Source organism: Theropithecus gelada, chromosome 1 (genome assembly GCF_003255815.1).
Source record: "Theropithecus gelada isolate Dixy chromosome 1, Tgel_1.0, whole genome shotgun sequence".
NCBI classification, from domain to species: domain Eukaryota; kingdom Metazoa; phylum Chordata; class Mammalia; order Primates; family Cercopithecidae; genus Theropithecus; species Theropithecus gelada.
Genome location: NC_037668.1, coordinates 78,429,542 through 78,455,480, shown reverse-complemented (window position 1 = coordinate 78,455,480; position 25,939 = coordinate 78,429,542). Strand labels below are relative to the sequence as shown.

At 37.5% G+C, this 25,939-nt stretch overlaps 1 protein-coding gene across 1 annotated transcript in view; it reads left to right on the top strand.

Moving 5' to 3' along the window:
- FAF1 (Fas associated factor 1) overlaps nucleotides 1-25,939 on the top strand; it is a 506,936-nt gene that overhangs the window by 385,887 nt on the left and 95,110 nt on the right. The window lies entirely within an intron of this gene.

Sequence of the window (25,939 nt, the reverse complement as noted above, 5' to 3'; positions counted from 1 at the left end):
TAACCTGAAAATAAAAATGTATTTCTCATCTTATTTTTGCAGTGCAACAGACATTTCTAATATGTTTTTGAACTTTTAGGGAAAACTAATGTTTTTAATGATGTTCAGAAAAGGCAAAACAAGTCTAATATATAATCTTAGTAGTAAGTTTATTTTTTAATAACTTCAGTGAAGAGGGCAGGACTTTCTGCACAAGTCCAATGGAGTTGGTAATAGCTTAACTCTAGCATATGCTAATTGATGTAATCGCTTTATTGCACACATTCTTTTGCACACAGCCAACAATACTTCCATATTCTCAATAGGGAAAAAAATTCCTTTCCTAGTTGTCAGGATGAGTTTACTTAGTTTGTTAATCATAGTATCTGTAAGTGATTAACAATTCTTCATATTTTGCCTATTTCAGTTTCCCATCTGAAATATATTTCATCATGTTTAATTACACATGTGTCTATGACATCCCATGATGCTACTTTGGGTGTGTTAACACAATCGTAATCGCAGATTGCTGGTTTATGAACAGGGAGATTAAATTAATTCATTTCAAGGCAAGCATATTATAGTTACCTAATTTAAACGATTATAGAACAATTAGAAACCATCTGATTTGTCTTTTTGTTACTTTATGGCTTACTGAATTTTTGGTCATCATTCAGACTTTGTTTTATTTAATCTGAATCAGAAAAGAACATGATTCTTTCCTTAAATGTGAGGCAAAATAATGTTGAAGCTATTTCCTAATCTAATACTTCATTTCTTTAAGCAAATGGTTAGGAAATTTCATGAGATGACTTCCTTTTGCCTTGGAAATGTTCCCTGTTATACATAAATAAAGAATCTTTAGCACCTGTATTTGTTTAAATTAAATCAGGTTATTATTCACACTCAGTTAAAGGTGATGAAAAGCGGTGCCACAAACAGATAAAAATGCCACATCGAAGGTCTTTCATGAGGCAAAATACAGAGACTGGAGACTTGGCTAAATCTTTTGCCATTCACTGGCAGTAAGGAATCTCCTCCTTTCCTTTTATCCACAACTTGATGGAGAAGGAAACACTATTTCTAAACCATCTGTAGTGGCTAAGTTCAGTGGGCTACCTGCTGTTATTTTGTTCTGTCCTCCATTTAATTCCTTAGTTCCTTTTATTTTACAATGACAAAAAATTGCAGTGTAGTTTCTTTTGAAAAACAGTGTTTGAGGGTTTTTTTTTTTATGACTGGCAATCAACAGCCATGTAATTGCTTTGTTATGTTTTACTAAAGAAGTCTGTTAAGTAGCACAACTTTGATACACTAGTAATAAGAGTTTGCAGGTTACAGAGACACCTGTGGTGACCAAAGCGACAGAAGCTGCTTATTAGCAAGAGCCAGTACAGCTGTGTCCTATTAACTCCTTATGACACTTTTTAAAAAACACTAAATAAAGGTGTTGTTTAAGGCTTTAGAGCTATTTCTCAATGAACTGCAGAACTGACTATTAAGTATGATAGGATATTTCAATCTACATTTTGAATTAAGTATCTGTCATGAAAATTTGTAAAAGGTAATATTAAAGATTGAAAATAGGAACATCTAGGAATTCAATTTAATAAACATTTATAGGAACCACAAATGGGGCAATAGGGGAATGGGATGATTTCTATAATTTAAGATACTTGACATACTTATTCAAAATCTATTAATAGTTCTGTCCACATTACAAATGTAAAAGGTATCATATTTCTCTATTTTAGAGTAACAAAAGATAATCACTGGGTACTGAGTTTAATACCTGATTGATGAAATTATCTGTAAAACAAACACCCAAGACACCAATTTACCTATGTAACAAACCTTCACATGTACCCTCCAGACATAAAAGTTTTTTTAAAATATCAGAAAATTAAAAAGCAAGTAATAAAAAAATAAAGTAACAAATAAAATTACATAGCTACTTTTGATCCATCATTATTACCGTTAAGGCAAATGGGAAAATACACATTTTATAAACACAAGGTGAAAATTCATTAGAATGACATATTCCCAAAAAGGGGATTGACTTTGACATATGAAACTGTAAGATAATTGATTAGGCTGGTTTATTGCTCAAAAAAAGGGTTTAGGCCGGGCATGGTGGCTCACGCCTGTAATCCTAGCACTTTGGGAGGCCCAGGCGGGCGGATCAGGAGGTCAGGAGATGAAGACCATCCTGGCTAACATGGTGAAACCCCGTCTCTACCAAAAATACAAAAAAGAAAATTAGCCGGGCATGGTGGCGGGCCCCTGTAGTCCCAGCTACTCGGGAGGCTGAGGCAGGAGAATGGCGTGAACCCGGAGGCGGAGCTTGCAGTGAGCTGAGATCGCGCCACCGCACTCCAGCCTGGGCGACAGAGCGAGACTCTGTCTCAAAAAAAGAAAAGGGGGTTTAACTTAACCACAATTTTCTTGCCACCTATCATATCGTAGATTCGTCAAAATAAAATTGTCTAATTGGGTTTCCTACTGTATTATCTTTCTTGGATTTTTACACCACATTTATCCAGAGGTGTTTATCATGAAAACTGATTGTGTCACTCATTAGATGCTTTTAACTTTGAGTAACAAAACCTCAAGCTTTCACTCTCGATTCGGTAGACGACTGCTTACACTAATATTTGTTGATCCATGGGGTACATGTCAAAAGGTATTATGCCATCATTTGCATATTGTAAGCTGAAATGGGGACATATTAATATATGGAAATACAGAAGAGATTTCTAGGCATCACAAGTAAGTTTGTTGTTGTGGGTTTCCTTTTAACTGTTACTTTTTTATGATAGATGTAAGTTTGGAAATAAATTCCTGGTTAATAACTTGCCTGGTCCCATATCTGGTTAACCTAGTTCACACTGGCCATAAAAATTTAGAGAGTCCTGGACCTGTAAGCTATTTGGATGTTTTCTTAGTGGTTTTCTAGGACTACCACCTGATGTTATAGCTGAGGATGTTGATATCCAAGATAGGAAGAGACTTGCCAAGCAGATATACTTTTGCTTAAGGATTACTCTGATTAAGCCTATAGAGGCATTAGTTCTTTAGTCACAGTTTACTATGGCTCTCTCATGTGTGTAGGAGATAAGTGAAGGATATAAAACTAAGTGAATGCTTTGGTGAAGTCACCAGAATATGAGTATCACTTGCTATTATAAATTAAATTTCCTAATTTCTCTAAAAATTGGAATAAAAAAAGAAACACTTCTATAAAATGTCATAACCCCTGTGATGTTGATGATTTGGATTTTTACACCTCTTAAATGATTCTAATAACCTTCATTCTTAGTTGAATACTTAGATTTTCCAGCCCACTGTGTATAAAATATGTTGGAATAATTCTTAAGTTGATCTTAGAACATTCCAAATATGAACTGAGACATGAAACTTTAGCTGTAATGATTAATGTCTATCATCTCCCCTACTAAAATGTGATCTCCTGGAAGGGCTTATTCGTTTTGTTGGTTTCAGTAAACAAGGCACTTTTTTAAATTCTAGGAAAAAGAAACTCAGAAAGCATTTAGCAAATAAATATATGCATTTTTTCCATCTAAGAATGTTGCTTATAATTTCAATATTGCATATCTAAATAGGAGGTTTTTTCCTTGGAAAATATTCTACAGTCTTCTGGGCCACGATGTCTAGTTGGATTTCAGAGCCATTCTTAAAACAATGACAGGAAGCCCTTGGTAGTCTTGAGAAGTGCTAAAGGTATAATTTCTTTTTTTTGAAGAGACAGGGTCTCGTTATGTTGCCCTGGCTGGAGTGCATAATCATAGTGCACTGCAGCCTGAAACTCCTGGCCTCAAGCAATCCTCCTGTCTCAGCCTTGCAAGGAGCTGAAGTAGAGGCGTGTGACACCATGCCCTGTTCTAATTTCTGAAATATTGGTTTGACCAGTAATTCTGATGGAAATAGTAGGATTTACCTGTAAAAGAAAGAGCTAAAAACAGATAGGTAACAGTAAACAAGAAGATCCTGTAAATCACTTCATAGTTATGCAGGATTGGTTCCAGGACCTCCTACAGATACCAAAATCCACAGATACTCAAGTCCCTGATAGAAAATGGCATAGTATTTGCATATAACCCATGCACATCCTCCCATCTGCGTTAAGTCATCTCTAGATTACTTATAATACCTAATACAATGTAAGTGCTATGTAAATAGTTGTTATACTGTATTGTTTAGGTAAGAAAGACAAGAAAAAAGTGTACATGTTCAGTATAGACACAATATTTTTCTGAATATTTTTGATACTTGGCTAGTTTAATCAACAGATGCAGAACCCACAGATGCAGAAGACCAACTGTGTTTGTTATGTTTGTTCATTGAATAACACTGAATAATATGAACCAGGAATGGTGTGTCATCTGAGAATGAAAGGTGGAACAAGACACAATCCTAACCCTCAAAACACTCATAGTCTAGTAGGCAAAACAGACATAAGAGCTAATATATAATATGAGGTATGTATAAGGTACTTTAGGAGTATAGATGAACTTTATACTGACTTGCTGTACCCAAGGGGGTCAAAGAGGGATTTGAAAGAGATGACATACAGAAACATGAAGTTAGAACTTTACTCTTTTCTATTTAAAGATTTTATATTACCATAGTAGCATTCCTAGTCTTTTGGGTGGCAGATTTTACTACTCTTTACTAAAGGGCATTGGTGTTTAAAACCTCATAATTATGTATGGGGAACAAAGGATCAGTGGTTGAAATAATTGAGGAGAGAAGGAATAGAGAGAGCTGGCCAGCTAATATAATCCTCTATAATCTGAACCAGATTGAGAATTAAGGTCAACCAGCCAGCATGGACAAATCCAAAGAAGTTTTTTTGTTAATGATTCATCCTAGCATTGGCATATGTCTACAAGCAGACAGTGAAGCAGGGTTAAGATATTCTTTGGATATGTATCATGTAGAAAACCATCATAGATTTAACAAATACAATAAAAATATTGTTAGTACAATGTATTCTTAATGAATGAGTGCTTAGCTATGAAAGAATAATTTCTTAAAATTCAGGACAGGTATCACTTCCAGGAAGCCTTGCCTCTCCCCATCCTTCTCTTGCCTCAATCAGGGTTAACATGCATATTCTGTATGCTCCTATAATGTATCTATACTAACTTGTACTAATAGCACTCATTACATTGTATGGTCACTGTCTATCTCCCTGCTAGGTTGTCAGCTCCCTGAGGGAGCTGTGTCTGTAATTCCATTGCTTTACACAAGTTCGTTCCTTCCTTCCTTCCTTCCTTCCTTCCTTCCTTCCTTCCTTCCTTCCTTCCTTCCTTCCTTCCTCCTTCCCTCGCTCCCTCCCTCCCTTCCTTCCTTCCTCTCTTCCTTCCTTCCTTCCATCCGTCCGTCCTAGATGGTGTCTCGCTCTGTCACCCAGGCTGGAGTGCAGTAGTGCAATCTCAGCTCACTGCAACCTCCACCTGCCAGGTTCAAGCAATTCTTCCACCTCAGCCTTCCGAGTAGGTGGGACTACAGGTGCATGCCACCATGCTTGGCTAATTTTTGTATTTTTAGTAGAGACGGGGTTTCACCATATTGGCCAGGCTGGTCTCAAACTCCTGACCTCATGATCCACCCACCTCGGCCTCCCAAAGTGCTGGGATTACAGGCATGAGCCACTGCACCTAGCCATAATTACCTTTTAAAGAGTAAGTACTATATTGATAATAAACAAATAATCTCTAATAGGCTTATTGAAAAATAACAAGAGAGTACCAATTTGGGTAATGGCAAGAACATTGGAAATGCAGCTACATTCCTCTAATAGTGTGATCTTCCCCTGTAGCCACTAATGGTACTAATATATGGTACTAAAACCTTCATTCTCCTTACAGAATGAATTTTAAATGTTCAGATTGGATACTTGGTCTACTGCTGGCATTGTAGGGTCTCAGAATATGATGGTGTATGCCCATGTGCCTCAGGTGCTCCCAGGCCATCTGGAAAGTGGCTTGAATTCCAACCCAGATGAGTTCATCCTGGTTCCAGAGTTTCTTCCCCAGACTTCACCAAGCCTCTGTGATACCCCAGAAGTAATTGGTCTCACAAGTTGGGCCATTCTGGGATGGTACTGAACCTTCTACAATGGTGGGAGAATTGATTATAAACCTGTCCCCAGGCCCGGAGTGCTAGACTGGCTACATGGTGGAAGAGACCAAGCATTCAGACATGTTCTATTAGAACACCATCAGAATTAACCATAAATAGTACTATGTAAAGCACCAGCACAGTGAGTATTAATCTGTCCCTCCATAAAGGCTGTGCCCTCCAGGCTGAGCTGTGGATTCTTAGCTGAAGTTGCTTCATCAAGGAAAGCCACATCACATATGTGACTCAGTGAACCGCCAGTATTAACCAGTAATAAGTGGGTTAGCGGGTATCTCTTGTTCTGCATAGGAGGGTCCACAAAGCAAATATAGGTGCTGGTTTAGATTATCTAATTTTAGAACACTTAGAATCAAACATTTGAATTTCACTGGAATAGTGCCAACTGGGTAATCAGCTAGCTATGAGTGCTGGAAAATGAATTGCTTATGTAAGTACCTGAGATGAAAATGTTTTGCACATCAGTGTACATGCTACTAAGTGTTAAATCAGGCATTGCACACTATTTCTAAGCAGTGTTCAGAGTAGTTGTAAACAGTTCCACAGGAGTTGCCAGTAGTGCTTGGGTTATACAGGTTGCATATAAAATATACATAGCATTGTATTAAATTTTGTACACACATTTAATACCAATATTCACAGACAGAATTCTGTGCCTGTCAGTATTAGCTTTTGAACTTAATGCCCTTGGGTGTGGTATTTCAGGTCACTGCAAACTTCCGCTGTTGTGCTGACAGGTACTTGTTAGGCTTAATATTCAAGTGATAGTTTTCCACATTACTTAATCTTTGGCAAGAGTTAATTGACTTAAAGCACTTATTATCAGTAAGCTGTCTTCACATGTACTTTCCATCTCAGTAATTAGCCATATTCACAGTGGCTTACCCTTAATTCCAAACTACTCAGTGGTTCATGCCTGGCTGAAGCCTTGCTGACCATGTTACTCTAACCCTATACTTCCATTTGATCCTGCAGATATAGCCCAGGTGTGGAGTCTGCATGGGAGACACAGGAGTATTAATTTCCAGCTGCTACCCTAGGTACAAATATGGATTCTGCAGAGGTAGCTGATAAAACAGATGAACATGTTGTGGTCAGGGTACTAAGACTTCAGGAGCACCTTCATGCCAGATTTCCATATAATTTTCCCTAAACTTCTTTATTCCCTTTGTGCAACATTTTCCTTCCAGTACTTTTAAAGGAAGTGTATTTCCATCCTAAATATCCCAGGTCAAGGGCTTAATTAATGCTTTAAAATGAAGGTTCCAAAACACCAGGAGAGTTTGTCATTTTCTCCATGGTTTGTTTTGTGAAGAGGGAGGAGAGAAGGTGAGGAGGAACCCCCTCCTGTTCCATGATTACATCCTACCCACTCATTTTCTCCTTTTCTCTTCTGCTTTTGATTTTTAGTGGCGGTCTTAACAGAATGTCAAGATCAATTTGCAGCATGGTTTAACTCAAGGTTTGCGTTCTGCCAGCAGCAATTGTCCCTGCAAACAATGCCGTGTGTTCTTGTAACTTCAGAAGCTTTTAGAGAGATCATGGCTAGGGCAGCATCTAATGACTTTATTAGTGTAGGGTTTCAAAATGGGCTCAGTAATTGTTCATATCTCTTTGTCAGCAAGTCATAATTACTGCTCAGCATTGTCCAAGGGTACACTTGTGAATAGTTTCCTAATAGTACTGAAAGGAAAGGAAAGGGGGAATGGATAAAAGTGATGGCCTCTTACAATTGAGAACAAGCCAGTCTCTATGTAGTTGATGGCTAAACTCTTTATAGTACATTCAACATTCTTTTTTTAAAACAGATTATCCTTTTTTTTTGAGACGGAGTCTCGCTCGCTCTGTCACCTAGGCTGTAGTGCATTGGCATGATCTTGGCTCACTGCAAACTCTGCCTCCTGGGTTCAAGCAATTCTCCTGTCTCAGCCTCCCAAGTAGCTGGGACTACAGGTGCTTGCCACCACACCTGGCTAATTTTTGTATTTTTAGTAGAGATGGGGTTTCACCTTGTTGGTCAGGCTGATCTCGAACCCCTGACCTCAGGTGATCCGCCTGCATCGGCCTCTCAAAGTGCTGGGATTACAGGCATGAGCCAACTCGCCTGGCCAAAATAGATTATCCTTTTAAAAATGTTCTTTGAGATAATTTAAAATTACCAGTTTATGAGCCTTTTTTACTCTGATTTGGATACTTCCCACACTCCTATCTAGTACTATAGTTACAACTGCCTGGTTGCACATGCATTGTATTTGAATCAAAGCATTTGTTTTTTAAAAAAGCCCATTTTCCTCTGCACTAATCTAATTAATGCTATTCAGGAAATATGCATTTAACTCAGATACAGCTGTCAATAAATAGCCTGTGAAAACTGTTGTCAGAAGCTGAGATACAAAGGTGGTATTATTGGCAAGCCATTCCAAAATAATAACATTTTAAGTTTCTGTCAAATTCTATTTTTCTCATGCACTAGATCTTTCTTATAAGTCTGTTGGTGTTCTCCTTGGTCATCTCCCGATTACTCTGTGTTTTGAATATTCTTTGAATATTCTAGGTATCTTGATTATGAGAGTCACAGAATTAAAAGAATCATCACTGTCTCAAGATGAAGTTTGAGGTTAATTCCAGACCTTTCCCTGTTTGTGATCTGTTGCTGAATCCTTCCCCATTCTGTAACCTGTACCCCCACCCCCACCAGTGTACTCATGTGTAGTCATATGCAAATAGTTACTCCCAATAGCTGGTTATGCTTGTATTTTAGAACATACAGTTTTTATATTGATATAAAACATGAGTAATCTAATGAAACAAATTCCAAAAATAAGATAAATATCTTATTCCAAAAATAAGATATTTGGGCTGGGTGTGGCGGCTCATACCTTTAATCCCAGTGCTTTGGGAGACTGAGGCAGGCAGATCACTTAAGGCAAGGAGTTCAAGACCAGCCTGGCCAACATAGTGAAACCCTGTCTCTACTAAAAATATAAAAACTAGCCGGGCATGGTGGCACATGCCTATAGTCCCAGCTACTTGGAAGGGTGCTTGAGCCTGGGAAGCGGGGGTTGCAGTGAGCCAAGACTGCACCACTGCACTCCAGCCTAGGCAAAAGAGCAAGACCCTGTATGTGAATGAATGAATGAATGAATGAATGAATATTTATGAAGTGAAATATCTTATATATATGCCATCATGTATTTTGCTTTTCTTCTTGCCTGAAATTAAAAAGGTCTGAAAAGATTTGTTTCCTTAACTGCTCTCATTAATAATTTTTATATTGATGATATTTTAGCAGACTTTTTACTAAATCATATCCCCTATGCCATTGAAATTCATAGCACATTTCTCCTCTTCTATAAATACTGATAGTAAAACAGTCAGAGAAATTATAAAAGAAACATGTTAGTTCAGTAACATAAAACCACATAAGTAATTTGGTTCCTCTGACATATTTTACAGTGTTTGCTTGTCAGTCTACATAGATGCCAAAAGATATTTTAAAGCCCAAAAATCTTAATGTTCTAATCTGCCAAATATACCACCAAAAAAAGGAAAGTTTCTGTTAGTCTGGAATTGGAGAGTAGGGTGGAATCCTGTTTCTGATGTGTTCAGGTAATTATTAAAGAATGGATTTCGTGTCCTTTCCTCAAGAATATGTTTGTGTCTTTGTACTTAATAGCATTATGGTAGTAGAGGAGTGACAGATAGTTTTGTATTATTCAGAACAGAGTTAACTATAAAGACTTTTTAAAAGCCATTTGACAGTTTATCTACTGTTGACTAACTCAGTCTGTAGCTACAGCAACAGTTTAAGAATCCTAAATAGATTGCTTTTATGTGCTTTTTTTTCCCTCAATACATGATCAGCACCAAGAAAGTCCTTTTCAGCAAATACTTTTCCACACATCTCAGCTAAGGAAGGGATGAGGCAAGGTCATGTGAAAAATAAAAAAGCCTTGATTGCCGTACCTCAAATCTGAGAAATTACATTGCCCAGTCCCAGTAATAAATGAGCTACTCGATTCTCTGAGCAGCTCTCAAATAATTTACTGTCTCAGCAACACATTTTATTATGTGGCTATTAGGAAAGCTATGTATTAACTTGTTAGTTCTTGAAGCAGACCTGTATACATTAAAATGTGTCAGTTGCTGTTCTTAAAGAAAACTGATTTTCTATTTTATTTTATTTTATTTTATTTTTTTATTTTATTTTATTTTATGTTTGAGACAGGGGTCTTGCTCTGGTGCCTAGGCTGGAATGCAGTGGCACAGTCTCAGCTTACTGCAGCCTCAACCTGCTAGGCTCAAGCAGTCCTCCCACCTCAGCCTCCCAAGTAGCCAGGACTACAGGTGCACACCACCACATCCAGCTAATTTTTGTATATTTTTGTAGAGATAGGGTCTCATCATCTTGCCAAGGCTGGTCTCAAATTCCTGAGCTCATGCAATCTGTTCACCTCCGCCTCCCAAAGTGCTGAGATTACAGGTATAAGCCACTGTGCCTGACCAATTTTCTTTTTAAATTTCAATAGATTTAGGGGTACAAGTGGTTTTTAGTTACATGGGTGAATTGTATAGTGTTGAAATCTGGGTTTTTAGTATACCTGTCTTTCAAATAATGTACATTGTACCCAATAGGTAATTTTTCATTCCTTACCTCCTTCCTACTTTCCCCCATCTGAGTCTTCAGTGTCCATTATACCTCTCTATAGGCCCCTGCATAACCATAGTTAGCTTCCACTTGTAAGTGAGAACATGATGACCTCCAGTTTCATCCAAGTTGTTGCAGAAGACCTTATTCTTGTTTTATAGCTGAGTTGTATTCCATTATATATACACACATTATATATATACACACACACACTGTATATATAATATATACACATACCATATATATATACACACCATGTATCTATACACATACCATACGTATACATACCACTTTTTTTTTTTTTTTTTTTGAGATGAAGTCTCGCTGTGTCGCCCAGGCTGGAGTGCAGTGGCGCAATCTCGGCTCACTGCAAGCTCCGCCTCCTGGGTTCACGCCATTCTCCTGCCTCAGCCTCCCGAGTAGCTGGGACTACAGGCGCCCACCACCACGCCCGGCTAATTTTTTGTATTTTTTTAGAGACGGGTTTTCACCGTGGTCTTCATCTCCTGACCTGGTGATGCGCTCACCTCGGCCTCCTAAAGTACTAGGATTATAGGTGTGAGCCACTGCGCCTGGCCATTACCACATTTTCTTTATCCAGTCATTGGTTAATGGGTACTTAGGTTGGTTCCATATCTTAACCATTGTGAATTGTGCTGCAATAAACATATGCATGCAGGTATCTTTTTGATATGACCTTTTTTTCCTTTGGGTACTCAGTAGTGGGATCGCTGGATCGAATGGTAGATCTACTTTTAGTTCTTAGAGGAATCTGAATACTGTTTTTCATAATTTACATTCCCACCAACAGTGTATGAGAGTTCCTTTTCACTGCATCTGTGTCAACATCTGTTATTCTTTGACTTTTTAATAATGGCTGTTCTGACTGGTGTAAGGTGGTATCTTGTGGTTTTAATTTGCATTTCCCTATGATTAGGGATATTGAGCATTATTTCATGTTTACTGGCCATTTGTATATCTTCTTTTGAAAAATGTCTGTTCATGTTGTTTCTCCACTTTTTAATGGGATTGTTTTTTTCTGGATGACTTGTTTGAGTTCCTTGTAGATTCTTGATAATAATCCTTTGTCAGATGTATTTTCTCCCATTCTTTTGCTATGCAGAAGCTTTTTAGAAGCTTTTGGGTTTTATTTTGGAGCATGTGTGTGTGTCAGGGTCCTGGGGTGTGTGTGTGTGTGTGTGTGTCTCAGTCTGTCACCCGTGCTGGAGTGCAGTGGCACAATCTCGACTCACTGCAACCTCGACCACCTGGGCTCAAGTGATCCTCTCACTTCAACCTCCTGACTGAAGTAGCTGGGACTACAGGCTCATGCCACCATACCTAGCTAATTTGTTTTGTACTAGTATTTTTTTTTTTTATTTTTTTTTATTTTTTGTAGAGACGGGTTTCACCATGTTGCTCAGGCTGGTCTCCTGGGCTCATAGAAAGTACAATTTTCAATACAACTGTTTTCTCATTGTTTATGCAGACAGACAGATGTCAGTCATCATAGAATGTAGAGCAATTAAGAAGTAAGGCTCAGTCAGGCTGGAAATATGAAAAACAAGATGATATTAGACAAGTAGTGTAACATTTCCAGATCTTTTTCATCCATAAAAAGAGGGTGACTCACCTATTTGACCTGAGACCTTTGTCTGTAATATTCTGACTTGGATACAATTGTTTTCAGTAGAAAAATGTGAGGTAAGCAAGGGTTCATTTGAAAAATAAATTTTGGTGAAGTTCGATATAATATATCAGATTATAGCATAAGCATGCTACCCTTACCAGTTTGTGATAATCTGATCAGAGTGATTTTAGTGAGGTGTAGTGAAGAAGACGACAGTAATTTTCTACCTCTTTCGTTTTGTAACAAAGAATATCTGTTAAAAGTTTATCAGTAGCTAAAAGCAAGACTATCGTACTGCCTTTTAAAAATCCAAACTACATAATGACAACTACAACAATTAATTAAGTACCTTCTTAATTAATTATATTGTCAGACACTATATAAATGTGTGAATTTAACACTCTCTCTCTCTCTCTCTCTCTCTCTCTCTCTATATATATATATATATATATATATATATATATATAAAATTTAATCTTTTCCACAATTCTGCAGGGTAAATAGCAAGATCCCATCTCACATATGAGGAAACTGTGTCTCAGAGAGGTTCTGTGAGGTCACTGCAATGGCTATACCAGATATAAATCTCAATGCTACCTGTGCTTTTCTACCACGTAACGTTTTTTTTCCCATGATCTTGCCATGCTGAATGATTCAGCAACAGAAATGTATTAGATAACCATCTAGTATGCAAAGTCCTGCAGGAGGTATAACGGAAGTCCATGGACCTTTTGGTCAAGGAACAAATAAACGTGAAATTCACCCAATCTTAGCGTTAGGGTTTAGACATGTCCTTAGCAGTACAACTTGTGGCCACTCAGGCCTTTTTTTCTATAACATGCTTAGCTGATGTTGCTCCAGCCTGTGCTTAAATATTGCCAAGACAAGGAAATGAAAGCTTCAAAAGATAGCTTTTTTTTTTTTTTTTTTAGCTGCTCTAAAAACTGGAAATGTCTTTACTAAAATGCTTCTTCTATAGAGAACTTCTACAACTTTATCCTTTTTGGTTCTGGTTTTGCAGTTACCTGATATAAGCCTAACTTCTCTATTGCATTATAACAGCCTCTTATCAATGTAACCCTAGCTCTCATTAGTCCTATTTTCCCTGCCTCTTCCTACCAAATATAATTAGTTCTTTTCACTGTTCTTCATACGATAGTGTGTCTAGGCTCAGCCCCTTCTGAAGGTGCCAGGATCAAGCATAGTGCTCTAGAGGAGGTTTGTCTGGTGCTATGCACAGTTCTATTCTGAAATTTTATTGTGGGCTTCTGTTGAACTCAGGGAATCAACTAAAACCCCATTGTTGTTTTCCAACTTGAGTTGATGCTAAACCAGATTTCTGCCATTCTTTACTAATGCAGTTGATCGACAAGATTGTTTGGGGTTCAGATTCTGTCTGTTGACCTTCACAAGTTTTATCACCCATAAATGAGTCTTAAGTCCTTATCATCTGTACTCCTGTCATCATTCTTGATAATCCTCTCGGTTCCTAGACATGTTCTCCAGAAAATTTTTCTTCTTCCTTGTATTTACATTTAGATGAGTCACTAATAGAAACTATATCACCTCATATATTTTGATTTCAAACATCTGGCTCTGATCACCACTTCCTACCACTCCTATTTATTTGTTCAAGTATCACTGGTCCTAAAGACTTTTTTATCTCCTCATGCCTTCCAATCTGTTGATCTTTCTCACATCCCATCTGTGCTTTCCTATATCCAATTTTCATATTCCTCATCCTATTTAGACTTTGAGGTTCATCATTATAATTTCCTTGTGATACTTTAAACTGTCTGTTGCACTCATTTTGTTGGACCCACCTGTTCACCTTCTGTATTGCAGTTGAACACAGCTAGAGAAAGTCACACTGTCTTTTCTCTTCTCTTCTCCTTTTTCTCTCTTTTTCTCTTTTAAATAAACACAAGCTTCAAATAAGCACACAATAATGCTGGGCAAGCCTACTGGGATTTGGGATTCTCTAGTTAGTTTTCTTTGCCTGAATGAGATATCTAGTTCTTACTACTCTTCATTCCCCAAATATATCGTTTCCCTCTCTACCTCCCCTTCCCAGCTTCCCCCACTAGTTGCTTGAGAATAAAAGAAGTTATCAGAAAGACAGAAATTAGCCCATTTTTATGTCCTGTCTATATATCCTTCAGAAAGGTCTGATTAACCTTTCTAGAGAAGGCTTCACCATCATTCTTTTTCATAGCACCCTCCTAGAACTTTCCATAATAAGCCATTACTTTTGCTTACTTTAAAATTTGTTTTATATTTCTTCCAATGAATATAAGCTTTATAAGGATAAGAGTTATATCAATCTTTTCCACTTTTGTTTCTTATTAAAATGCTAAATAATTATTTGTTTATGTTATAAGAATTTAGAACATCATGATGATTAAGAATATAAATGAGCTTTGGATTTATTCAGACCAGGATTGGAATTGTAGTTATGCCACTAGGCCACCATAATGACTGTGGGTGAGTTGCTTAAACCCTCTAGCTATAGTTTTTTGTTTGTTTGTTTTGTTGTTGTTGTTGTTGTTGTTTTGAAACAGAGTCTCACTCTGTTGCCCGATCTGGACTGCAGTGGCACAATCTCAGCTCACTGCAACCTCCACCTCCCAGGTTCAAGTGATTCTCCTGCCTCAGCTTCCTGAGTAGCTGGAACTACAAACTCACGCTACCATGCCTGGCTAATTTTTTTGTATTTTTAGTAGAGACGGGGTTTCACCATGTTGGCCAGGCTGGTCTCAAACTCCTGACCTCAGGTGATCCGCCCACGTTGGCAACCCAAAGTGCTGGGATTACGAGCATGAGCCACCGCACCTGGCCTGCAGTTGTCATACCATGAAATGGAAATAAAACTACATTCCTCAGAGAGTTATTAGAATTAAATGGGATGATTGATTTTAAAGTCTGGTACAGAGTAAGTGCTCAGTGCATTTATCTACATGTAAATATTTTATTTGTCTCAGATATTTATGAAAATGTTAACAGGACAAAGCCAGCTAGTAAACTATTTGAGACTAGTCTCAATTTGGTAGCATTCTATAGATTCAATTTCCTGATGACAAATGAACTTATCTACCTTATCCTGTATTTCTAAATCTTATCTAAAGGATCTTTTGGAACACCTTTTATATGCCTTACTGAAATCCAGATAGTCAGAACTTATGGAATGCTGATGCATTCTCAGTCTAGGAAACTCACAGTTAGTTTTGGGAATAGTGTGTTCCTAATGGCCTGTGCTGCCTGCTGTTCATCACTACTGTATTCTAATTATTCATAAACCATCTTTCTAAGTGAATTTTTAAAGTTTTATAGGGTACTGTGAGCAAGTTTACTGGTTTATACATTTTAAAATCATGGTATTTACATGTTTTTAAGGACACAGATTCCTCATGATAGTTATTTCATTATCTTTAATTTTAGCTTTTTACTGTCTCATTCATTCTACCATCTATTCATTTCTTTATCCAAAAAAGTATTTATTAAGATATGTACCATATGTGTACCATATACTGTGTACTATATACCATTAAACTGTGTACCATAACTGTGTGCCATATAGTGTGCTTGAATTGGGAAAATTCTTGCTCCTCTTATATTCTCTCTGTATATATGTCTGGGGTTTTTTTCCATTTAGCATTTACAGTTTGCCTCCTTTAAAAAATTGATACAATCTCTATACATAATCTCATAATCTCTGTACATACAATATAAAATAGGAAAATAAAAAATAAAATTAGATGTAAACCAACTAAAAGTAGCAAATAGATATATTTATAAGAACCTGAGTTGAAGTTTAGCTCTAGAATTCCAGTAGGTAAAGGAGAGAAAGGAAATGTCATAGGCATATAATCAGTTTTTCATCTGTCCATTCCATATATATATATTGTATTTCTCTTATGTGCCAGATCATACACCTGAGAGCATTTACATTTTATCATTTACAGTTCTCATCTGACATATGGAATCATAATAGTTCTTCTCAAGATTTCCTGACACTGAAGTCAAGGGAGAATTTTGTTGCATGATTTTATTTGAGACACCATAGGAAAAGTAATAGACAATGAACTTATGTTGTTTTGCAGAAGACAGATTATTTTAAATAGATTTTTAAAATATAAATCCCTTGTAAAAGCAGAAAGCTTTGTATTTAATCTTTTTTTCAGTAATGATAATTCTTTAGGGAGTTTAGGTGATGTGATCCTTAAATACTCCTTTTTGATTACCTAACTCATAACAGATATAAAGTTTAGAGGAAAAGCCTACACAGTCAACCTGTCTATTCAACTCTTTGTGTTAAACATCAGCTGTCTCAAGTGAGCCATAATAAATGCTGGGTTACAATCAGCTCTTGCTTGAAAGCTTTGATGAGTGACTAAGATGCCAATATTCTGTTTTCCTGGTCACTTATCTGTTAAAGACTTTCCTCCTGTGGGTGAGATTGCAACTGAAGCACTCCTACATTTTTTTTTTTTTTTTTTTTTTTGAGCCGGAGTCTCGCTCAGTCGCCCAGGCTGGAGTGCAGTGGCGGATCTCGACTCACTGCAGGCTCCGCCTCCCGGGTTCACGCCATTCTCCTGCCTCAGACTCCCAAGTGGCTGGGACTACAGGCGCCTGCCACCACGACCGGCTAATTTTTTTGTATTTTTAGTAGAGACGGGGTTTCACTGTGTTAGCCAGAATGGTCTTGATCTCCTGACCTCATGATCCGCCCGCCTTGGCCTCCCAAAGTGCTGGGATTACAGGCGTGAGCCACGGCGCCCACCCATGCACTCCCACATTTTTATATCCACTAGGGTGATAGTTGTTTTCAAATACATAAGGACATTATGTGTAAATGTCAAGGTTCCAAGAGAAACCAACCAACCCTGAAATAAATGATGCTGAAACAGTTTATATAATGATAAAATCACGAAGTGTCCAAATTTGGCTGGGCGCAGTGGCTCATGCCTATAATCCCAGTTACTTAAAAGGATCCATTGAACCCAGGAGTTTGTGACCAGCCTGGGCAATATAACAAGACTGTGTCTCTTATTTTTATTTTTATTTATTTATTTATTTTGAGATGGAGTCTGGCTTTGTCACCCAGGCTAAAGTGCAATAGTGGGATCTCAGCTCACTGTAACCCCCACCTCCCCGGTTCAAGCAATTCTCCTGTCTCAGCCTCCCGAGTAAGTGGGATTACAGGCGCCCACCATCCTGCCCGGCTACTTTATGTATTTTTAGTAGAGACGGGGTTTCACGGTGTTGGCCAGGCTGGTCTTGAACTGACCTCGTGATCCGCCCACCTCAGCCTCCCAAAGTCCTGGGATTACAGTCGTGAGCCACCATGCCCAGCCTTAAATTTTGTTTTTTTAGAACTTAGCTGGGCACAGTGGTGCATGCCTGTAGTAGTCCCAGCTACTCGGGAGGCTGAAGCAGAAGGATCACTTGAGCCCAGGAGTTCAAGCCTTCAGTGAGCTATGATCATGCCACTGCACACCAGCCTGGGCAACAGAGTGAGACCCTATCCCTTTAAAAAAATCCAAAAACGAAAACAAAAACAAAGTCTCTAAATTTGGCAGCTAGAAAAAATTAGAGAACATGACAATGTTAAATATATAGATAGATTTAAAGTAGAGATACATATACTTTAAATCTCTGCTCTGAATAGGACATTATCTTCCAATGATGTTGGTGCATATTCTAGAAGTTATGCAGCAGTATAATACAGTGGCAAGCATGGTGTAAAGAATAACTTCCTGTTTAGTGATCTGAGTCTGAGATTGGTGCTGTAACTTATTTTAGGAAACATTTCACCATATCCTTAATTTGGAGAGATGGGGGTGGAAAAACCAATTTTGACTCTGAAGCACACAAAAAGAAAGAAAAAGGAGTAGTATTTATTAATCCACAGACCAATTCCAAGAGTAGGTATCATCTTCATTTTATAGATGAGAAAGCTGAGGCCCTTAAATTATCCAAAGAAACAGCTAATTTACAAAATCAGATTTGTTCAACTCCATAGTCTTTGTTCTTCCCACAATACTGTGCTGCTTGCAGTAATTCCTAATTTCTCTAAAATATTAATATTTGGATATTTTACACCTTTTCTAAGTCACATTTTCAGTCAGTGGGTGGAGACAGGATGAAATTATATAAAAAGTGCACTTTGCTAAAAATCAGACAGTAAGTTTAGAATCATATACTTGTGGACCAACACCTGCTTATTTTGAGGGTTCAAGTGACCTGTGGAGGTGGAAACACAGTGAAAGGGCCCTGAAACTTAGTTATTCACACTGACTATCTTTGAATTAAACTGATTTCAAAAGTAGTTGGAAGAGAAAAAGGAAGATTGTACAATCAACATTGTCATAGTGAAGATAAAGGTTATTGAAGCATGAATTGGCCCATTCATGCAACAAATATAGTAGGTGCTAGGAATGCAGAGGTGAGTAAGTGATGGTTCTTCTTCTACTAGCCGTCCTAGGAGTTGCACAGTACATCATCAAGTTCTCCCTGACTTCTAAGCACCCATTCCTTTTTCTGATTTTCCCCAGCACTTCATCTGAACCACTAAATCTAGACCCCAGTAATATACTAGATTACATTTACTGTTTGGAGGCCTTGATTTAAAGACAAAAACCATGTCTTATCTCATCATGTATTTGGTGGGCCCTCACAAATATTTATTTATTGATAAAAGACAAAACACAGAAGAAATGTTATATGGCATTAAACATAAATTGGCTCTCTTATTCACGCCCTGGAAAATGAATCTTTTCTTTACATTACTCCAGAAGAAATTTCTACATTTGGTAAGAGATTGAATTAGATGTTCTCTATTATCCCTCCTAAGAGTCTAGGATCAACACTTGAGAAAAAGTAAACACCCTTTTTATTAAGAAATTTTCAAGTTCTTAAAATAAATGTTTATGTTCTTAGTGGTAAGAAAAAGCCAATTATTATTTATGATTATTGTTCCTCAAAAAAATTAGGATAAATTAGTCTCCTATAGATTAGCTAGACATTGTTATTAAACTTTCAGTGCCTCAAAGTCTTTTGCATTTGAGTGATTTATAGATGGAAACAAAGAGAAAGATTAAGAAATTACATGGCTTTTGCTGGGCTCGGTGGCTTACACCTGTAATCCCAGCACTTTGGGAGGCTGAGGCATGCAGATCACCTGAGGTCAGGAGTTCGAGACCAGTCTGACCAACATGGACAAACTCTGTCTCTACTAAAAATACAAAATTAGCCGGGCGTGGTGGCACATGCCTGTAATCCCAGCTACTTGGGAGGCTGAGGCGGAAGAATCACTTAAACCTGGAAGGTGGAGGTTGAGGTGAGCCGAGATCACACCATTGCACTACAGCCTGGGCAACAAGAGCAAAACTCCATCTCAAAAAGAAAAAAAAAAAAAAAAAAAAAAATTACATGGCTTTTTAAAAGTCTACTAATCTATTGAGATAATTTAACAGTTTACTATTACAGGAAGCCTCAGGCAGATGAGATATGCTTTTTTAAGTTACATTCTCCCAAAATCTCATCCTGTGTTTTCTTAAAATTACCTTTGGTTTGTGTTCTCCAACATGCATACAATATGTGCATTTGCATGGTGAGGCATTATACTGTCCATTTAGAAAAAAATTTGAGGTCGGGGTGTAGTGGCTCATGCCTGTAATGCCAGCACTTTGGGAGGCTGAGGCCAGTGGATTGCTTGAGCCCATGAGTTCAAGACGAGTCTGGGCAATGCAGTGAAACCCATCTCTACAAAAAAAATACAAAAATTATCCGGGCATGGTGGTGCTTACCCGTAGTCCCAGCTACTTCAAAGGCTGAGGTAGGAGGATCACTTGAGCCCGCAAGGCAGAGGTTGCAGTGAGCCAAGATCACACCACTGCAAAAAAGATAGATTTGAACAGAAAACTCATATAAAATAGAAAAATGTGATTAACAATGTTAAAGGTTTGGGATTACATGCAGTTTTTCTTCATGTAAGGGACTTGCTCTTTTACCAGTTTTATGATTGGCTAACACATTCACATTAATCAAAATTCAAAGGCATAAAAAGGTATCTAGTAAAAAGTCTCCTTCTTAACCCTGTATCTATGTGACCCTCACCAGAGGCAATGTCCTTGTTTATCCATCCAGAGGTTTATTTTGTATATAAACAAATTAATGGCCGGGCTCAGTGGCTCACGCCTGTAATCTCAGCACTTTGGGAGGCTGAGGGAGGCGGATCACAAGGTCAGGAGTTCGAGACCAACCTGACTAACATGGTGAAACCCCGTCTCTACTAAAAATACAAAAATTAGCCAGATGTGGTTGCGCATGCCTGTAATCCCAGCTACGCAGGTAGCTGAGGCAGGAGAATCATTTGAACCCAGGAGGCGAAGGTTGCAGTGAGCCACAATTGTACCACTGTACTCCAGCCTGGGCGACAGAGCGAGACTGTCTCACAAAAAAAAAAAAAAAAAAAGAAACCAAATTCATATATATTTATTTTTCCCCAGTTTTACACAAATGGTAAACACAATTTAATACCTTCCTTTTATCACTAACATTACTTCATAAAGATATTCCATATCAGTTAATAAAGAAATCTATTTAATGGCTACATAGTATCTCTTTAAATTCCATAATATACTATAATTTTATTTAACCAAGATTGATTGATTTAGACACAGGGTCTCACTCTGTTGCCCAGGCTGGAGGGCAGTGACATGATCATGGCTCACTGTAACCTCAAACTCCTGGCCTCAAGCGATCCTTCTGCCCTAGCCTCCCAAGTAGCTGGGACAATAGGCATATGCCACCATGCCAGCTGATTTTTTTATTTTTTGTAGAGGCAGGTCTCGCTTTGTTATCCAGGTTGGTCTTCAGCTCCTGGGCTTAAGCAATTTCCTCCCCCCACCTTGGCCTCCCACAGTGCTGGGATTACTGGTGTGAGCTACTGCATCCAATTATTGATGGATTACACCCAGTATTCTGTTACAAACATCCAGTAACTGTGTACATAGGTGATTTCCACATGAAAATACATCTATAGACTAAATGCTTAGTTAAGAGTATGTATGCATTTATAATTTTAATTGGCAAATTTCCCATGAAGGAATTGTATCAATTTCACTTATACTAACAGTGTATAGTAGTGGCTTTTTCCTGGTTTTACTGTAACCTTGCCAAAGCCAGTTTTGTTTTTTTTTTCTTTACTAATCTGACAGGTGAAAAAAATTTCTTTTTCTTTTTTCTTTTTTTTAAATATAGCTTTAGGCAGTCATGGTGGCTCACACCTGTATAATCCCAGCAATTTGGGAGGCTGAGGCGGGTGGATCACTTGAGATCAGGAGTTCAAGACCAGCCTGGCCAACATGGTGAAACCCCATCTCTACTAAAAATACAAAAATTAGCCAGGCATGGTGGCATGTGCCTATAATCTCAGCTACTTGGGAGGCTGAGGCAGGAGAATCACTCGGGAAGCAGAGGTTGCAGTAAGCCAAGATGGCGTCACTGCCCTCCAGCCTGGGTGACAGAGCAAGACTCCATCTCCATCTCGAATATATATATGTAGCTATTAGGAGCAAATTCAGTATGTGTAATTTTGCATATCTTTTTAACGTACTTATGTGCTATTACTGTGTCCATTTCTAGAAACTTTCTTTATATATTTTTTATCTTTTACTTACTAGTTTGTAAGAATTTTATATATAATGAGTAAATGAGCTGCTTTTTTGTGGTTTGGAATTCAGAAAATTTCCCCATTTGTTATTTATCTTTTGGCCTAGTTATGGTGTTTTTGTTTTTGTTTTTTTCTGTGGTGGATGTGTGTGTGTTTTACCATGTAAGTTTAGTAAAACTCATCAATTTTTGTCTTTTATGTTTCACTCTGCTCCAGCTATAGTAACCTCCTTGTTACCTTTCAAATATGCTAGATACTTTCCGACTTCAAGGTCTTTTATTTGCCATTCTCTACACCTGAAATTCTCTTCCCTGAGATAAATATTTCATTTCCTCCTTCACCTCTTTAGAGTCTTTGATCAAATGTCAGCGTTTCGTTGAGACTTTCCCTGACCACTCTATTTTATATTACAACTTCCCCTTCCCTGCTTTGTTTTCCCTCCATCACATGGAGCTCACAGACTGTTGAGGTATTTATTAGTATTTTTTCAGATCAGATTGGAGTTTACCCATACAAATTAAGCGAGTGGGAATGAATATTTTTAAAGTGGTTGCCTCAGGAGACTAGACCCTTGGTCCAGTGAAGCTATCATTACCCAAAACATTTTTATGACGACTTCTTTTAAGAACTGCCTTCAGAGACAGATTAAAGTCTTACAAAGAAAGTCCTGTGTCCAGAAAGCAATGTGTCTCAAAGTGTGGCCATTAATCACTTGTATCAGAATTACCTGGGGTGGGGTTGGAGACCTATTTTGTTTCCTGAACCTTACCCCAAATCTGTTGAATCACCTTCTCTGGGGGAATGGGGCTGAGGAACTTGCCTTTTAAGTAAATTCCCTAGGTGATTTATAGGCCACTAAAGGTTGAGGATCACGACCGTCACCTTTAGTTTCCCCTAGCTTAGTCATACACTCTGTTTTCCTAACTTAGTTTAGTTTAAACCAAAGATTTAGGATTATGCAATGGTTTGAGTGTCCCCACCAAAACTCATATGGGAACCTTAATTCCTAGTGTGGAAATGTTGGGAGGTGCAACCTTTAAGAGGTGAAGCCTAATGGGAGATGTCTGGGTCATGGACCCACCATGTCCTTGGCTGTTCTCATGGTAGTGGGTTCTCCCTCTTGTTCTCATTAAGCTAGTTTAGTAATCCCAGGAATGGGTTTCTTCCCAGGAGAGCAAGTTGTTATAAAAGGAGGATGTCCTTTCCACATGGGTCCACTTCCCCCTTGACCTTTCGCCATGTTATGATTAAATATAAATGTATTTAAAAGGAAGTAGTGATTTTAGTTTTGTATCCAGTTGTAAATGTTTAAAATTTTGTGGTATTGCACAAATGTAGCATCTATAATGTCTTATTTTCTAAATATTGATACCTGCCCATTCATTTTCTGAATGAAAAAAAACAGTGACAGTGTTTGTTTAGTCAACAAATCTTTGCTACCATATCTTCCTGTGCAAAATAAAGTCTCTTAGTGCTGGCCTGTAGGTATAAACCGTCATTTTTAATCCTAAAAGAAATGATGATAAAAGTGTTAAATATTATTATGCATTTAATAATAGTAAAATAGCGACCAATTTTAAGGGCCTACCATATTTTAGGCACAAGTCCAAGTGTTTTCTGTATCTTATTTTGTCCTTACAAGAAGACAAGTGTTTTAAAGGTAAGTGTTATTCCCACTTTATACCTGAGGCTCCTTTAAACTCATGGGAATCACACTGAAATGTAGTAATCAGGAACCCTTAAATAGAGTATTTGACAGTTTTGTGCCTTCTAATTTTTATCAAATATTCTTCCTTTTACAGCACCTGGTATATGGTAGGTAGGCAGTGAGCATTTGTGGAATTTCACCTCCCTTCCCCTGAATTGCTAGGTTCCATTTAACATATATTTTATGTTACAGTACAGCTTGGTAAAAGTCAGTGACTTAGGTAATTATGACTTAAGTTGAAAGAAATTAAACAATATCCTGTTTTGAATTTAAACAAGATTACTTTTTGCCATATCTGATTTATTAGTAATCCTGGTTTCCATTAACAAGATAGAAATATCTATGCTTCAGCAATGAAAAATTTTACAAGTGATTAATATATGCTAACCATCAGATATTCTGTTTATATTTCTCTCCAAACTTTAAATTAAAACCATTTCGTCTTATCTTACCAGTTTTCTAATAGCAAGAACTGGAAAATAAAAAAGTATATCTGACTTATGATTAACTATTTTGTTTCACTCATTGCCTCAACCGTTCCTTCTTCCTTCTCTCCCTTCTTCCCTTGTATCATTCCTTTATTCGTTGTCTTTTCAAATTTGTAATTTTAGCATTTGGCCTTGGGTTGATTTGGCAACTTGTTAGTCCTGTCCTCAAATGTTATATGATGGGTAGGCTGTTTGATTTATTCAGAAATTTTATTATTTAAAAACAGAGCCATTTCCCTTTGTTATAGAATGGTTTGCCCTTGCTTCCCCACTTTGGGTTTGAGATTGCAGGAATTTACTTGTGGAAACCATTTATCCCTTCATGACTTCTAACTCTGATGAATGCCATGTGCAGTTGGTTGACAGCTTTGGCCCTGCCACTGGATGCACTGGTACACTTTTATCTCTTCAAAAGGAAGAAAATACCACAATTATGAGAACCACACATTTTCTCTTAAAATGACTGGTTTTTCCCCCGTCCATTTTCCTTCTAATGTTGTGAACTGAATTTTTTGCTGCTGGTAGTGTGTTATGAATGGTAGCCCTGTGCATGAATGATCTTGGCAGGAAGAAGCAGAGTCTCCTAGCCATGAAAAAGATTTGACATCTGTGCTGTGAAGTACCACCTTCTTGTTAATTATAACGGAATGAACTGACAAGTAGGAATTTTTACAATTTCATACTGTCCATTGGCCCCACAGGTTCTTGATGATTGCAATTTGAAAATCTCAAACATAATTCATATTTTGGGAAGATTGATCAGATTAATTAAAATTTTAAGTCTCTCTTTGATTAGAATAAATTGTTGGTTAAGGCTACCATAAAGTGTCAGCTGGCTGTGTGATCCCTGTGTATCTCCCAACTACTTCCAAAAAATTAGAGTGATTTTCCAATAACTTGTAGAAAATTGATCACTTTGTTGTTGTTTTTTTATAATTTATTGAATGGCTGTGTGCGTTGAGATCTGCACCTCAAATGTGCTTTGTATAGTGGTGAAAGTTTTGTTATATAATATTTTATACCCAATAACATAACTGTATTTTCATAATTATTTTATCTTCTTGCTCATTTTCACAAAAAGAATATGGGAAGTATGCAATTTCCAGGCAAAATTATCTTGAGATGGAATTCTTAAAATCACTAAACTTGCCTGCTTTTCCCTTTTATTTCTCTCTCTCTCTCCCCCTTTCCTTTCTTTCTTTCTTTTTTTTTTTTTTTCTTTTTGGTAGGTATCCTGTTTAGCTAGTACTTAATAGCACTTATGGACAGGTAATTTGTTATATCTGCTTAATTAATCCAATCAATGTGAAAGCAACGAGGACTTACTCCCTTTTGTGGGAAATGATGTTCCAACTATTTTTTTTTTTTTTGACATCTTTTATTTTAGAGGTTGCCAATGATCAGGTCAGAGTCAAAACTGACTTAAAATATTTTAGAAAAAAAGCACAACAATATCCTAATTTTCTAGTCTCATGATCTGTACATCCCCATCGATGAGTTAAGCTATATGGGTGTGAAATTTGGCATAGAAGGTTAGGCTGCTTGAGCACCTTTTATCCCATCATAGTTGTGGAATGTGAGAATTTGAATTTTCATGGTGGCACTGAAATTGCCATGAGGTCTGGTTATTGCTCTTCTAAGTGTG